At 42.9% G+C, this 14225-nt stretch overlaps 1 protein-coding gene and 1 pseudogene across 1 annotated transcript in view; one reads left to right on the top strand and one right to left on the bottom strand.

The window, feature by feature from the left end:
* The window catches only part of LOC121537718 (nuclear transcription factor Y subunit alpha), a 33892-nt gene extending 21733 nt beyond the window's left edge, over positions 1-12159 (bottom strand). Inside the window, exon 1 of the mRNA XM_041845323.2 lies at positions 11870-12159. The gene's annotated coding sequence lies outside the window, so the exon portion shown is untranslated. The remainder of the gene's footprint in view (positions 1-11869) is intronic.
* A 468-nt stretch (positions 12160-12627) lies between these two features.
* Positions 12628-13693, top strand: LOC121538012 (annotated as a pseudogene).
* Positions 13694-14225: the final 532 nt, after the last annotated feature.

The following is a 14225-nucleotide window of genomic DNA, read 5'->3' as shown; positions in this document are numbered from 1 at the left end:
CATGCTACCACAGATGGAACAATGAACCAGATATTTCAACGGATCTATAAAAATATGTGAAGCATCCGGTTGCCGTTTCCACTCACTACCAAATATGGTGATGAGAGGAAGCCCAGTGGCCGGCAGTGGGAGAAGATGGAGCGAGATTGATATGGGCCGACGTTCTGCTAATTCTCAATACAGTTTTGTTTTTTACAAAACTAGATTCTGTAACAAAAAGAGCGGACTACGTTTTGTAGACTTTAACCTATGGCCAAAGTGTTAAATACCCATAAAACCTTGCGGTCAAACAGGGAAATGGTTCCAATCTTTTTTTCCCCATAGAAACACTTAAAATAAGGGCTGTGTTTCGTGTAGATCATTTGGACGAGACTGCCGAATCGAGGCAAAGGTAAGAATCTCTAGATTAACTATATAAATGTTTGCTGAATGTAGTAATGAATAAATTGGCAAAATGTCTTTAAATTGACAATTATGTGAACTATCTTGTGCAAGTTTCAAATTGACAAAATACCTGTTAGCAAAGGTGTCAGCTTGAAATGACGTGCAAGAGCTTGCAGGGATTTGTAGTTTTGCATGATTTCTACTTTGATGCTAATTGGCATTTTTGAATCTGAGAGTAAATAGAGACGAATATATTGATAAAAGTCACAATGTCCGAGAGAGATTTACATGGTTATCAAAACGTCATGCCAGGGTAATTGCCTCGTTATATATGCCAAGTTTCTCTCTCAGAATATCATAATGGACCTGCAACTTTGTCTTCCTCCACTTTCTGCAATGTCTCTTTAATTGATTAGTTTCCTCACTCATCCAAGGGGCTCTCCGTTTGGATGGGGCCTTTTCCAACTTTACTGGAGCTATGGCATCAATGGTTGCCCTTCATTTGCTATTAAAAAGTTATCAACTAAATCATCACAAGAGGAAAGCAGAATAGGTGGTGGAGTTTTGTTCATACACTCAATAAAATCTGTAGCGACTTCAGAGGTAAGATAACATGTTGGATAAAGTCCATAGAGCTCAAAAGATTAATAAATTCAATGGCCTTGGAGTCAGTCTCTTTGTCAACATGAATATTAAAATCTCTTAACACAATGATTTGATCATAGTTCTCAAGGACAATCGACAATAGTTCAGATAAATCAGTAAAGAAAGTCGGGCAGGCCTCCCGAGTGGCGCAGTGATCTAAGGCACTGCATCGCATTGTTGCGGCGTCACTACAGCCTGGGGTTGGATCCGGCCGTGACCGGGAGTCCCATAGGGCGGCGCACAATTGGCCCAGCGTCGTCCGGGTTAGGGGAGGGTTTGGCTGGGGGCGCTTTACTTGGCTCATCGCGCTCTAGCAAATCCTTGTGTCAGACCGGATGCCTGCAAGCTGACTTCGGTCGTCAGTTGAACAGTGTTTCCTCCGACACATTGGTGCTGCTGGCTTCCGGGTTAAGCGAGCGGGTGTTAAGAAGCGCGGCTTGGCGGGTCATGTTTTGGAGGACGCATAACTCGACCTTCACCTCTCCCGATCCCGTTGGGGAGTTGCAGCGATGAGACAAGATCGTAATTGGATTGCAATTGGATATCACGAAATTGGGGACAAAAAGGGGGTACAATTTAAAAAAGAATGCCCCCTACTAGGGGGTAACACTTGAATATTCTCAGTGTCATTCTAAGAAGTGATCAAATTCAACATCTTCTCACAGACTCCAACCTTGACTTCCTCTGCCTTTCATTGACATGGCTCCATAAACCTCCCCCCCCCCCTCCCATCTGCTGCTTTGATTGTGCCTGGCTACAATGTTTTCAGGCGAGACAGGATTGAAGAAAGAGGGGGGTCTGATTATTTACATTAAAGAACATATCCGATGTAAACAAATTGTGTTTTTTTTAAAAATCAGTTTAATAACATGCTTAGGGAATGTGATTTTGGGAAAGAGGTAATCTTAAATGGGAGACTTTAACATTAATTATGAAGACAAGTCTTGTAGGAAAACCCTCAAACGGATCACTAACACCTTTGACCTTAGACAGCTAGTTAAAGGCCCAACCAGGGAGACTTGTTGTTCTAAAACACAGATTGATCTGGTGTTCAGTAATAAACCAGAGTGACTAAATCATTCAATCCAGACTACAATAAAATGGCTTCCTAAAAGAAAATCAAATCCAAACCTGGCTAAAAGAGCACTCCTCCTTGGATAAATGGAGAAATCTGGAAACTGATGAAAGAATGAGATCATGCTCTAAAAACAGCCTTAAAGTCCGAATTAGACGTAGGTTTACCATGTTGAGAAATAAGGTGATTAAAGAAAATCAGAGAGGCCAAGGCAAACTTTTTTTTAATCAACATAATTGGTGAAGCAAAGGGAAATTCTAAATTGATCTGGGAGAATCTAAAAAAAAAAGTGAAAAGGGAATGACCATAGTAACACTGCAAAAAGACTAGAACTCAATGTGAATGACAGTCTAACACAGGATGCAGTCGAAATAGCAACAGCCTTCAATTCCTACTTTGTTGACTCTGTCAATTTACTGACACAGTACCCCCCTCCACTGGTTTCTTGGGCTCAGCGCCAATGAATGACCCTCAACCCGTCTTCATCATAAGGGAGGTTTCTGAGTCAGAGGTGAACAAGGTGATTAGCTCACTAAAGAACTCTAAAGCCAAAATATGTGTTTGGGCTGGACTCTACCTTTCTTAAAAACTACAAAGAGTCACTCATTGGCCCCATTACTAAGGTCACCAACACATCTATTGGTCAGGGGGTGTTTCCAAGGGTCTGGAAGTCGGCCATAATAACGGCCATCTTTAAATCAGGTGACCCTGCGGACGTGAGTAACTACAGGCCTGTTAGTATACTACCTGTGGTGTCGAAGGTTGCTGAAAAGTGTGTAGCAGAGCAACTGATTGCCCAACTCAACAACAGCCCCTTCACATTACACTCCATGCAGTTTGGCTTCAGAGCAAAACACTCCACAGTAACGGCCAACTGCTTGCTTCTGGAAAATGTGAAGTCCAAGATGGACAAAGGGGGCGTTGTTGGGGATGTATTTCTAGACCTAAGGAAAGCTTTTGATACTGTTAACCATGAGGTTCTCATCACAAAACTGTCCAAGTTCAACTTTTCCCCCCGATGCCTTGAGATGGATGAAATCATACCTTGAAGGCAGAACCCAGTGTGTCAGAGTTTTATTTATTTATTTATTTCACCTTTATTTAACCAGGTAAACCAGTTGAGAACAAGTTCTCATTTACAACTGCGACCTGGCCAAGATAAAGCAAAGCAGTGCGATAAAAACAACAACACAGAGTTACATATGGGGTAAAACAAAACAAAGTCAAAAAAATACAACAGAAATACATATATATACAGTGTGTGCAAATTTAGCAAGTTATGGAGGTAAGGCAATAAAATAGGCTATAGTGCAAAATAATTACAATTAGTATTAACACTGGAATGATAGATGTGCAAGAGATGATGTGCAAATAGAGATACTGGGGTACAAATGAGCAAAATAAATAACAATATAGGGATGAGGTAGTTGGGCGGGCTAATTTCAGATGGGCTGTGTACAGGTGCAGTGATCGGTAAGGTGCTCTGACAACTGATGCTTAAAGTTAGTGAGGGAGATAAGAGTCTCCAGCAGAGTGAGCAATGAGCTGTCGCCCACCCTCATCTATGATGTGGGCGTGCCCCAAGGGTCAATACTGGGGCCCCAAGGGTCAATACTGGGGCCCCTGCTGTTCAGCCTGTACATTAATGATCTGCCTTCTGTCTGTACTGGGTCTGAAGTTCAAATGTATGCAGATGATACAGTGATATATGTGCTTGCAAAGAGCAAACAAGCTGTACCAGAACTCACTACTGTAATGGTCCAGGTTACAGAGTGGCTCAGTGACTCATGTTTGCATCTCAATGTGAAAAAAAACAGCCTGCATGTTGTCCACAATGAGGACAACTGATGATACTGAGCCAGATGTCTACAGCTGAAGTCGGAAGTTTACATACACTTAGGTTGGAGTCATTAAAACTTGTTTTTCAACCACTCCACAAATGTCTTGTTAACAAACTATAGTTTTGGCAAGTCGGTTAGGACATCTACTTTGTGCATGACACAAGTAATTTTTCCAACAATTGTTTACAGACAGATTATTTCACTTATAATTCACTGTATCACAATTCCAGTGGGTCAGAAGTTTCCAAACACTAAGTTGACTGTGCTTTTAAACAGCCTGGAAAATTACAGAAAATGATGTCATGGCGTTAGAAGCTTCTGATAGGCTAATTGACATAATTTGAGTCAATTGGAGGTGTACCTGTGGATGTATTTCAAGGCCTACCTTCAAACTCTGTGCCTCTTTGCTGACATCATGGGAAAATCAAAAGAAATCAGCCAAGACCTCAGAAAAAACATTGTAGACCTCCACAAGTCTGGTTCATCCTTGGGAGCAATTTCCAAACGCCGAAGGTACCATGTTCATCTATACAAACAATAGTACGCAAGTATAAACACCATGGGACCACGCAGCCGTCATACCGCTCAGGAAGGAGACGCGTTCTGTCTCCTAGAGATGAACATACTTTGGTGCAAATCAATCCCAGAACAACAGCAAATGACCTTGTGAAGATGCTGGAGGAAACAGGTACAAAACAGTAAAACGAGTCCTATATCGACATAAACTGAAAGGCCGCTCAGCAAGGAAGAAGCCACTGCTCCAAAACCGCCATAAAAAAGCCAGACTACGGTTTGCAACTGCACATGGGGACAAAGATCGTACTTTTTGGAGAAATGTCCTCTGGTCTGATGAAACAAAAATAGAACTGTTTGGCCATAATGACCATCGTTATGTTTGGAGGAAAAAGGGGGCACTTGCAAGCCGAAGAACACCATCCCAACCGTGAAGCACGGGGGTGGCAGCATCATGCTGTGGGGGTGCTTTGCTGCAGGAGGGACTGGTGAACTTCACAAAATAGATGGCATCATGAGGAAGGAAATGTATGTGAATATATTGAAGCAACATCTGAAAACATCTGTCAGGAAGTTAAAGCTTGGTCGCAAATGGGTCTTCCAAATGGACAATGACCCCAAGCATACCTCCAAAGTTGTGGCAAAATGGCTTAAGGACAACAAAGTCAAGGTATTGAAGTGGCCAAGCAAGGAGGCCTACAAACCTGACTCAGTTACACCAGCTCTGTCAGGAGGAATGGGCCAAAATTCACCCATCTTATTGTGGGAAGCTTGTGGAAGGCTACACGAAACGTTTGACCCAAGTTAAACAATTTAAAGGCAATGCTACCAAATACTAATTGAGTGTATGTAAACTTCTGACCCACTGGGAATGTGATGAAATAAATAAAAGCTGAAATAAAACATTCTCTGTACTATTATTCTGACATTTCACATTCTTAAAATAAAGTGGTGATCCTAACTGACCTAAGGGGGAATTTTTACTAGGATTAAATGTCAGGAATTGTGAAAAACTGAGTTTAAATGTATTTGGCTAAGGTGTATGTAAACTTCTGACTTCAACTGTATGTGTCAGGGGAGAAGCTCCAGGTGGTCCGATTTTAAGTACCTTGGCATCATCCTTGTTTCCAACCTCTCTTTTAAAAAGCAGGCGAAAAAGGTAACTCAAACAACCAAATTCAACCTAGCTAATTTCCGATTCAAACTAAATTGTTTTGACTACAGAGGTAGCAAAACTGTACTTCAAATCTACGATACTCCCCCACTTAACATACTGCTTGACTAGTTGGACCCAAGCTTGCTGTACAACATTAAAACCCATTCAGTCTGTCTATAAACAGGCTCTCAAAGTGCTTGATAGAAAGCCCAATAGCCACCATCACTGTTACATGCTCAGAAAGCATGAGCTCCTGAGTTGGGAAAATCTTGTGCAATACACCGATGCATGTCTTGTATTAAAGATCCTAAATGGCCTGGCTCCTCCCCCTCCACTTAGTACTTTTGTTAAACAGAAAACCCAAACCCATGGCAGCAGATCCACAAGGTCTGCCATGAGAGGTGACTGTATAGTTCCCTTAAGGAAAAGCACCTTTAGTCAATCTGCTTTCTCTGTTAGAGCTTCCCATGTCTGGAACACACTGCCATCAGACACACATAACTGTACCACCTATCGCATCTTCACAAAAATCATAAAGACATGGCTAAAGGCCAATCAGACTTGTGAACATAATCCCTAGCTGTGTATTGCCGCTTTTCCTTGTTGTCTGTAGCTTGTGAGGTGTGGAAACACTGTTGCTTTTATGTATTTTGTTTTGTTGCTTTTTGCGCTATTGCTCTGTCTGCGTGCTACGTGTTGCTTGTTCTATGTTGCTCTGTCTGCATGCTACGTGTTGCTTGTTATATGTTGCTCTGTCTGTGTGCTACGTGTTGCTTGTTATATGTTGCTCTATCTGCGTGCTACGTGTTGCTTGTTCTATGTTGCTCTGTCTGCGTGCTACGTGTTGCTTGTTCTATGTTGCTCTGTCTGTGTGCTACGTGTTGCTTGTTCTATGTTGCTCTGTCTGCGTGCTACGTGTTGCTTGTTCTATGTTGCTCTGTCTGCGTGCTACGTGTTGCTTGTTCTATGTTGCTCTGTCTGCGTGCTACGTGTTGCTTGTTCTATGTTGCTCTGTCTGCGTGCTACGTGTTGCTTGTTCTATGTTGCTCTGTCTGCGTGCTACGTGTTGCTTGTTCTATGTTGCTCTGTCTGCGTGCTACGTGTTGCTTGCTCTATGTTGCTCTGTCTGCGTGCTACATGTTGCTTGTTCTATGTTTCTCTGTCTGCGTGCTACGTGTTGCTTGTTCTATGTTTCTCTGTCTGCGTGCTACGTGTTGCTTGTTCTATATTGCTCTGTCTGCGTGCTACGTGTTGCTTGTTCTATGTTACTCCGTCTGCGTGCTACGTGTTGCTTGTTCTATGTTGCTCTGTCTGAGTGCTATGTGTTGCTTGTTCTATGTTGCTCTGTCTGCGTGCTACGTGTTGCTTGTTCTACAGTTGAAGTCAGAAGTTTACATACACCTTAGCCAAATACATTTAAACTCAGTTTTTCACAATTCCTGACATTTAATCCTAGTAAAAATTCCCTGTCTTAGGTCAGTTAAGATCACCACTTTATTTTAAGAATGTGAAATGTCAGAATAATAGTAGAGAGAATGATTTCTTTCAGCTTTTATTTCTTTCATCACATTCCCAGTGGGTCAGAAGTTTACATACACTCAATTAGTATTTGGTAGCATTGCCTATAAATTGTTTAACTTGGGTCAAACGTTTCGGGTAGCCTTCCACAAGAAGTTGGGTGAATTTTGGCCCATTCCTCCTGACAGAACTGGTGTAACTGAGTCAGGTTTGTAGGCCTCCTTGCTCGCACACGCTTTTTCAGTTCTGCCCACACATTTTCTATAGGATTGAGGTCAGGGCTTTGTGATGGCCACTCCAATACCTTGACTTTGTTGTCCTTAAGCCATTTTGCCACAACTTTGGAAGTATGCTTGGGGTCATTGTCCATTTGGAAGACCCATTTAAGACCATGCTTTAACTTCCTGACTGATGTCTTGAGATGTTGCTTAAATATATCCACATAATTTTCCTTCCTCATGATGCCATCTATTTAGTGAAGTGCACCAGTCCCTCCTGCAGCAAAGCACCCCCACAGCATGATGCTGCCACCCCCGTGCTTCACGGTTGGGATGGTGTTCTTCGGCTTGCTAGCCTTGCCCTTTTTCCTCCAAACATAACGATGGTCATTATGGCCAAACAGTTCTATTTTTGTTTCATCAGGCCAGAGCACATTTCTCCAAAAAGTACGATATTTGTCCCCATGTGCAGTTGCAAACCGTAGTCTGGCTTTTTTATGGCGGTTTTGGAGCAGTGGCTTCTTCCTTGATGAGCGGCCTTTCAGGTTATGTCGATATAGGACTCGTTTTACTGTGGATATAGATACTTTTGTACCTGTTTCCTCCAGCATCTTCACAAGGTCCTTTGCTGTTGTTCTGGGATTGATTTTCACTTTTCACACCAAAGTACGTTCATCTCTAGGAGACAGAATGCGTCTCCTTCCTGAGCGGTATGACGGCTGCGTGGTCCCATGGTGTTTATACTTGCGTACTATTGTTTGTACAGATGAACGTGGTACCTTCAGGCGTTTGAAAATTGCTCCCAAGGATGAACCAGACTTGTGGAGGTCTACAATTATTTTGAGGTCTTGGCTGATTTCCCCATGATGTCAAGCAAAGAGGCACTGAGTTTGAAGGTAGGCCTTGAAATACATCCACAGGTACACCTCCAAATGACTCAAATGATGTCAATTAGCCTATCAGAAGCTTCTAAAGCCATGACATCATTTTCTGGCATTTTCCAAACTTTTTAAAGGCACAGTCAACTTAGTGTATGGAAACTTTTGACCCACTGGAATTGTGATACAGTGAATTATAAGTGAAATAATCTGTATGTAAACAATTGTTGGAAAACTTACTTGTGTCATGCACAAAGTAGATGTCCTAACTGACTTGCCAAAAATATAGTTTGTTAACAAGAAATTTGTGGAGTGGTTGAAAAACGAGTTTTAATGACTCCAACCTAAGTGTATGTAAACTTCCGACTTCAACTGTATGTTGCTCTGTCTGCGTGCTACGTGTTGCTTGTTCTATGTTGCTCTGTCTGCGTGCTACGTGTTGCTTGTTCTATGTTACTCTGTCTGCGTGCTACGTGTTGCTTGTTCTATGTTGCTCTGTCTGCGTGCTACGTGTTGCTTGTTCTATGTTGCTCTGTCTGCGTGCTACGTGTTGCTTGTTCTATGTTGCTCTGTCTGTGTGCTACGTGTTGCTTGTTCTATGTTGCTCTGTCTGCGTGCTACGTGTTGCTTGTTCTATGTTACTCTGTCTGCGTGCTGCTTGTCCTATGTTGCTCTGCACATTGCTCACTGCTCATTGTTTTTCTCTATTATTATTGTAATAGTTTTTAATAACCTGCCCAGGGACTGTGGTTGAAAATTAGCCGGCTGGCTAAAACCGGCACTTTTACTGAAACGTTGATTAATGTGCACTGTCCCTGTAAAAATAAACGCAAAAAACAAACAAAGGGGGGCAGTGCTTTGTTGGCCTATACAACATTATGACCAGCACTGCTGGTTGACATTTAAACAGTATAGCATGACGCTCAAAAGACCCAAAGTTCCCAAACAAAATGTCCTTACAGCAGAGAGAATTAGTCAAAATAGAGGCTGTCTGAAAAGCTGTAGTCCGGGGAGAGACTTCAATAAGAGCGGCACTACAGTCTGAAGACAGCCATGTTTCAGTGAAAAACATGCAATCAACTTTGTGCTCAGCAATGAGGTCATTCACGAGAAAGGTTTAACTTGTGATTGCTCTAACATTTAAAAGCGCCATATTCAATGAGTGTGGGCCACTCTGCCTCGAGGTAACCAATGGAATAACAATCAAATTATTAACGTTACAACCACATTTTCTGACAGTCTCCAATCTATCAGAATGGTAGGAGATGACAGTTTGTATAAACTCACTAGAAGGCGGAGTTAAAGGAACCAAAGTGCCATTTCTACAGGAGTTGATATGCTTTCCAAGTCCTCTGTTGTTTATTCTGACAGGGAGAACTGGAGCGCTACCAGACCCTGTCCGTCAGTCTCTAAAACAGTTTGCGATGTTGCTGGAAATAATCCTGGATCCCCTGCGGTTAGGGTGAATCCCGTCTCTTTTAACCTTAATCTCATTCTCCTAACCTGCCACATTAATTATCCTAACCTGCTGCTACGTTCTCCTAACCTGCTACAAGAAGTAACTTCAGCTAGTCAAAACCGGCAGACCCGCCTTGAGAACAGTCTTGGTTTCCATTAATGCGATTCAGCGCTGCTTTATTCCTCGTTCACATTAACCATGGGCACTCAGTTATGTTGCGCCGGATGTCATTCATTTCAATGGGGGCGTTCACAACTGGGAATTGCTACACCCCCTTGCAGGTTGAACGCCCCAGAGAGACTCTACATACTTTAACATTTTGCTAACTTTGCATTGTCTTCAGTCTAGCCAGAGTCCGAACAACAGAAAATGACAAAACCACAGAAGAAAATGAAAATATGTGGTTTTCGGTGATGGCTTTGTGGGATAGCTAGCAACTTGTAAACAATTACCCATTCCTATAAGTGAGTACTATTTTAATAGTAATGTTAAATAATACACATTGGTTTCTAAACCAATTATATTATGTGACATTTGCCTTGCTTTTAAGTTTATTGTGATGTGACGAAGCTTGTTTTTAGCTCTGCAAGCTAGCTTGACTTGCTATAAAGTTAGAGAAAAAAGTTGAGGAAAAAGTAACTAAACAAAACATGTTTTATTATCAACTGAAACAATATATTTGAAAATCTAATCAAATGGCTACCCAGACTATTTGCATTGCCCCCCCACCCCCACCCCCCCCTTCTTCTTAAAACTGCATTGTTGGTTAAGGGCTTGTAAGTAAGCATTTCACTGTAAGTTCTACACCGGTTGTATTCGGGGCATGTGACAAATAACTTTTGATTTGATTTATCCTGGCTTGAATGAAAAGGTCATATTTTGCAATCTCCCAAAAGAAATGCGCTCTCTGAGGAGAGACAGCTCTCCTCCATCTTGCGTTACAAACTCAGTAGCCGGGCAACACTCCCTTTAGATGACGTAATTAAATACTTTCGCTGCGAAAAAACAGACTGCTGCAACCCGATTGGCTGAACGCGATACACAACATTCGGGATTAGCATTTAGCCTTAAAGTTAAGGAGGAAATTGAAGCCTATGCAACCTTGAATGGAGAATGTTTTAGATACTAATGTATTGAAAAGCCTAGCTGTCCACCTGCACATTAAGAGACTATTTCCACTGACTCGCTGTAACAGTATTGCTTCCGTCCCTCTCCTTAAGTCATTCAAAAGACTCACTCTTACTGACAGTAGTGGCTGCTTCGCGTGATGTATTGTCTCTACCTTCTTGCCTTTGTGCTGTTGTCTGCGCCCAATAATGTTTGTACCATGTTTTGTGTTGCTGCCATGCTATGTTGTTGTCTTAGGTCTCTCTTTATGTAGTGTTGTGGTGTCTCTCTTGTGATGTGTGTTTTGTCCTACAGTTTTAATCCCAGCCCCCGTAGGAGGCCTTTTGCCTTTTGGTAGGCCGTCATTGTAAATAAGAATTTGTTCTTAACTGACTTACCTAGTTAAATAAACAAATACAATTGCCGGCTAAATACACTGCATTAAAAACGGTAAAACGAAACTACTCAATATCGCCATCTGCCGGCCTTGAGCTACAGAATGGCCTGCATTCACCATCATGCAGCAAATCAATACAAAAGCTAGCTACATTTGTTGAATGACATCTTTTTGTACTCTGCTTTGTTCTAGCTAACTAACAATTACTGTAGCCTGCCGAACCTTCAGCCTTTGTTTGAAACTGCTTCTCGCAAAACATTTAGCTAGTTAGTTACTGTACACATCTAATGTTAGTTAGCTTGAGAAAATATGATCTTTGTTAACTGGATAGTTTGCTAGCAAGTAAACAACTACGGTAGCCTGTAGAAAGTATCTCATACAGAGCGGAGGCATGTTGGAAATGCATGAAAGTTTGCTTATATCATTGGCTAGGTACAAACGGCACCATTATTTATTAGTTTCATTCAAAACCAAACGTTGCATTTGTCGCGCAAATCAGTCTCGGTCGCCCCAGTTGGCTAGCAATGAATTTGTTGCGCTAACATCTTACTGCAATCATTAGAAGTTCGTAATTTAAACGTTCGACTCCTGTATTTTGTAGCGTTAATAATTTGGTTGGTCAATGATAAACCAATCCGTGCTGACAACTAGCATAGCCTTCAATCGGACTTCTCTTACCGTGTGTTCGCTGTCCGGTATCCCTCTGATTGGCTCCAGTACAGGATTCTAAAGCCCAATCACCAAAGTGAGCGGACAAAATGGCGCAAATGAAACGACAGCGATGTCGAAGAGATGCATGTGATCGTTTAGGCGAAAATGGCCGCTCTACCACCCGGTATTTATTTTTGTATGTAATCTCTATTAACAAGTGTTACCACTGCATCAATTGATAATATTCATCAATATCCGTGCATTCACGAAAATGTTGATTTGTTTTGGGGTAGTTTCGACCAAGTAGTGACTTTTGTTTTCTTTATACCCCACTCCAGTAGGTGGCAGTGTGAGCAGATGTAGGCTGTGTTTGGCGCTGGCGACTAGAATGTTTGCGGAAGTGCTACATTGTTTCCACGAGGTAAGCAGGTCTAGCCAGAGATTTTTAAGCAAATGATATCTGGTCTAGTAGGGGAATTTTATTTGGGTGAATAACATTGTTAATTATGTCTATCGATGTTGGCTAGACACCTGGTTGTTGTTTGAACACGTTGTGAGATGTTACATTGAGGTAGCGGAAAGAAGTATGCATCTAGATAGTTAAGGCATTTGGCTCTGTAGACTAGCAAAGGTTACTTTCCATTGCATTGGGGTTATTTCTGCTAGGTTAACTTTTTAGCTAGATTAGACTGAATGGATGACCAGGGGAAATCAGCCAGATGGAGAATGTCTCACCCCGTGTTTTCTTCAAGTAGTGTAACCAGTGGTTAGCCTTCAGAATAGCCATGACGTCTATCACTATCGGGATGGTCTCCCTGGTAGCCTTCAGGCTTGGCACACTATCAGTGATGCCCAGTGTCTACAAGAAGCTGTCGACATGTAAGCAGAGATTGTATAACTGCCTTAATTTTGCTGAACTCCAAGAAGAGTAGTTGCTGCCTTGGCAGCTGCTAATGGGGATCCATAATAAATACAACACAAACAGATCTGGGACCACCAGGCTATTGAAGGGTGCCTATCCTAATGTGGGATACCTGTTACTGTAGCAGAATGACATGTTGATGTACTGGTCAAAAGCAACAATGGAAGCCTACATGGTACACTAGCCACTTTCACTCTGTCAGTGATACATCTACACTGTATCTAAGATAATATTATAGATTTATCAAGTCTCACCTTCCCTGTGTAGTGAAGAGAGGAGGAGACAGAGGACGGTGAAGTACCATGTAGTCAGGACGACAGCTGACTGAGTCTGGAGCTCCAGAGAGGCTGAGTTGGGACGCCATGGAGCAGATCAGGTGAGGAAGGGTGCAATGTTACAAAATATTCGGAAAGAAATATAATGTGTAATGGCATATTTGATTGTCTGTCAGGTAGACAAGGGAGTCATGCCAGCTTTATTTATTACATTTCTATCTATCTGCGACTTTGTGAACGTTTTGCCTCAATGACTGACCACACCCCAGGTATCTGAAGCAGGAGCTACCAGAGGAATGGACCGTTGACCATCTGGCCGAGGGCTTCTCCGTCCTCGTGACGTCATCCTCAGAGTCCTCCAGAGGAAGTTCACCCCCACCCCAGAGAGGAAAGCTAAAGAGGACTCCAGCGTGTGGGCCAGGCTGAGACAGCAGGGCCCTATCTGGAGGTGGGACAGGGCAGGCAGCAGCTGGCCCTACCTGGGGGTAGAGGTGGGAAAGGGCAGGCAGCAGCTGGCCCTACCTGGGGGTAGAGGTGGGACAGGGCAGGCAGCAGCTGGCCCTACCTGGGGGTAGAGGTGGGGAAAGGGTAGGCAGTAGCTGGCCCTACCTGGGGGTAGAGGTGGGGAAAGGGTAGGCAGTAGCTGGCCCTACCTGGGGGTAGAGGTGGGAAAGGGTAGGCAGTAGCTGCCTGGCTCTGGACAGAGCAGTAGTAGCACACCAGCCATGCCACCCAAAGGAAGTGGCACTGGTGCCTTGGTCCCCTGACCAGCCAGTCTGATACCCAGGGATTTGGAGGATGGCCCTAGACCCATGACTATTGGAAACAGCCTTGCTCCTCTGGCCTCACTACCCACCCAGCTCTCAACCTTACCCACCCTGCACAGCAGACGCACCTCAGGACAAGATAACTCTAGAGAGGAAGAGGAGGAAGATACAGAGGACAATGTGTTGGAGGAGGAAGAGGAGAAAGATGAGCGGATGGAGGAGAGATGGGATGGAAGGGTGTTTTCAGAGGAAGAACTGGAGGAACTAATGCGGTCTACAAAGCCCTCGCCTGTGGTACAGAATGGAAAATAGTTATTTTCTTCTGAGGGAAACTTCCTGTACAGAATCTGAAGTTGAGATGATGTTTATATTTGGATGATTTCTCTATAATGCAGTAATATGCAACCTCTATTTAAAGA

This window comes from Coregonus clupeaformis, chromosome 24 (assembly GCF_020615455.1).
Source record: "Coregonus clupeaformis isolate EN_2021a chromosome 24, ASM2061545v1, whole genome shotgun sequence".
NCBI classification, from domain to species: Eukaryota; Metazoa; Chordata; class Actinopteri; order Salmoniformes; family Salmonidae; genus Coregonus; species Coregonus clupeaformis.
The sequence above is the reverse complement of the archived record's forward strand: the minus strand, read 5'-3'. Positions and strand labels throughout refer to the sequence as shown.